The sequence below is a fragment of the Bactrocera dorsalis genome, chromosome 3 (assembly GCF_023373825.1).
Source record: "Bactrocera dorsalis isolate Fly_Bdor chromosome 3, ASM2337382v1, whole genome shotgun sequence".
Lineage (NCBI taxonomy): Eukaryota > Metazoa > Arthropoda > Insecta > Diptera > Tephritidae > Bactrocera > Bactrocera dorsalis.
The window spans coordinates 36,537,767-36,540,922 of record NC_064305.1 but is presented as its reverse complement, the minus strand read 5'-3'; the positions used below and the strand labels follow the sequence as shown (position 1 = coordinate 36,540,922).

Genomic DNA, 3,156 nt, shown 5'->3' with positions numbered 1-3,156 from the left:
CCAAATTATCATAACTACGATTCCTTAAGTGCACGTGCAATGATAGCTGCCAAAAATACCGATGTTGATGACTTAAACTGGAAGATTTAAAGTCAAATTCCGGGAGACTTGCGCTCATACAAATCGATCGACCGTCTTGACAATGAAGACGACGCCGTGAATTATCCAATGGAATTTCTAAATTCTTTGGAGAGGCTTTGTATACCGCCGCATCATTCGCGATCAAAGTAGGATCCGTCATTATTATGTTTCGCAATCTTCATGCGCCGAAACTGTGTAATGGAACCCGACTGATTGTGACGCACCTATCGAATACAAGGGAGAGAATGCTTGATTCTACGAGGGCCTTTGAGATCTAACGATTTTCCATTTCAGTTCAAACGTATTCCGTTTCCAGTGAAAATTGCTTTTGAGATGACAATCAACGGGACCTAAAGATAGTCGCATAGTGTGAGGTATAAATTTGTAAATGATATGTTTTTCTGTACACCGGAACAGAAACCAAAAAATGTTGTTTATAAAGCTGCGTTACATTGAAATAAAAAAACAAAAATGAAATGATAAATTTAACTTTCTTTTCATTTCCAAATACGTAATTTCACGCAGGACAACGGCTGCGGGGTCAGCTAGTTGATAAATACTGACAAATCGTCTATACCGGAGAGGTTGTAGAATGAGTCCGCAAAAAATTGCCATGAGTGAAATATACTTGTATGAGAAAATTGTAAATCATAAATTGTTTCTTGACATTTCTTACTATATTTCCTTCTTTAAAGCATACAAATATTTTAAAATTTGTCTCCATAGCTCTCACCGCTAAACCTCAACTATAATTTACGTGTATATATTGATACATTTTTATTTCACTAATTTTATATTTCGTTTACAACTCATATACTTTTGTTTACCCCTTTTTTGGTTGGTGTTCATTTTTTACACTATGAACAGGGTGTATAAAGTTTGACAGAAAGTTTATCACACCTAGAAGGAAACGCCGGAGGTCCTAAAAAATATAAATTTTTAAATGATTAACTTGACGTGAAGCTGAGTCAATGTTACCATCTCCCAGGTATCTTCACAAAATTTTGCACAGATTATTGTCCAAGTGGATAGTGCAACCTGTGAAGAAATGATTCAGAGCAGACTACTAAAATATACAGCTGTATTCAAATTGACCGGTTGAAGTAAAGTAAAATCCTTTTGATAATCTCTAATGCCATAGGGAATGCACCTGAAAACGGTACTATAGCTTCGGTACAACCAAAGTTAAGATTTTTTCTTGTTGCGGTTTTTTTATTGCTCTGTTTTCGCCAGTTCGCATTCATGCATTTCACTTGTGTGTTTTTCTGCACTTCATTGTGCTAATGTACGTACAAAGCGTCATCCTGAATTCCTTTTATTTTTATTTCGTTTACAAGCCTCATCGCTGATCAAAATTTGACTCGAGCACGTCAGATTGGAGTTTTGCAAGGGACCAAGGATGACGAGTAAAGTTGAAATCCGGTTGACTGTCTGTCTATCTGTCTGTCTGTAACTGGAGTAAGAATTTAGATATCTGAATGAAACTTGGTAAGTAGGTTCCTCAGTATAAAAAAAAGGTGCGTGGAGTCCCTACGCGCGGATGAAGTTATACTTCTTAGTGATATTCAGAAATGCATATCATTTTGTATGAAAGAAAACTAGAAAACTTAAATTCACATTTTATAAATTTATTATGCACATAAAATGAAGAATAAAGCAAAGTCTAAATGAATGAATTTTGACTCAGAAAGTAGTTCCGTCTCTTCGTTGCGGAAGAGAATATGCAGCGTAATCATCTCTCTTTTGTTCTTCGCCAATTTGGCTGCTGGTTTGACTTGTGAAGATCAATTTTTTGTTGGTGACATATTCATATGTGTACGCATATGTATGTTTGTATGCTTGTGATTTATTTGTTCGGCAATGTATGCAAATATATGTACATATAAGTATATATGAATGTATGAACATGCAAGTCATTGCGCGCACATGCGTATACATACACTCATATGAGCATGTGCAGATACACAAGATAGGATAGAAGATGTATGCCTTTTAACATCGTATACTATACAAATAAATATTTTTCTTACTAACAGAAATTAAAATAAAGAAAAATATTTATTTTTATAGTATACGATGTTAAAAGCAAAAAATTAAAAATTTATTCTGTCGGGATTCGAATCTGGGACCTGTGTTAGCATCTTGACCTTCCAAGCGCTTACCACCAACGCCACCATTGACAATTAGGTTGCGCTGACTTAAGTATGATGTGGTTATGAATGCAAGAAACATACAATGGTTCTAATAATTTTGTTTAAGTATAGAAATATACATACTTTGTAGAACATTTGCTTTCGCAATAAATTTATCACAGCAATATACATATACATAATATGTATATACATATACATAACATTGCTGTGATGCCCTGAGAAGTATAGTCTTAATAAATTTATTATTAATTTTTTGCTTACTAATAGAAATTAAATTTATCAAAGCAATATTATGTATATGTTTATGTATATTGCTGTGATAAATTTATTTTCTATTAGTAAGAAAAAAATATTTATTAGTATTGATTTCCAAAAGCACAGAAATGATTCTGAGAATTTATTCATTAAAATCGCCACTCAGAAGTCATTTTATCCCTTGTAAGCGAGCGATTTTCTTAAATCTCACGCTCCCAGATAAAACCATATACCTCGTCCTCGTGGGTCAGTTTCAAAAACCACAGAAATGATTCTGTGTGATTCTGAAAGGCCCACGCAGAGTATTTCAACCAAAACACGTAAAATAGTTGAGAATTCGCAGAAATGAAAGACAAACGAAAGAAAAAGAAGTATAACTTCAATAATGCACAAGCATACAAACATATATATGCGCACACATGTGAATATGTCACCAACCAAAAATTGAAACATTGTTCTACAAAAACAACAACAGCATAAGCATGGAACATTGTGTTGTGTTGTTGTGTCGGCCGAGCTGTGCCGAAAGAAACGAACAAACGATCGCCGATTGTCACCGCTTCGCTTGCTGCTCGCACATCTTCGCAGACAAGGTTGCGTTACATTCATATGGATGGAGCGACGTTGCGCAACTTTGCGTTACTTTTATATGGAAGGTTGCGCAACC

General features: G+C 34.8%; 1 pseudogene; it reads right to left on the bottom strand.

Annotated features, from left to right (window-relative positions):
* Nucleotides 1-2,646: 2,646 nt before the first annotated feature.
* Nucleotides 2,647-2,776, bottom strand: LOC125777928 (small nucleolar RNA U3; annotated as a pseudogene).
* Between the last annotated feature and the right edge of the window lie 380 nt (nt 2,777-3,156).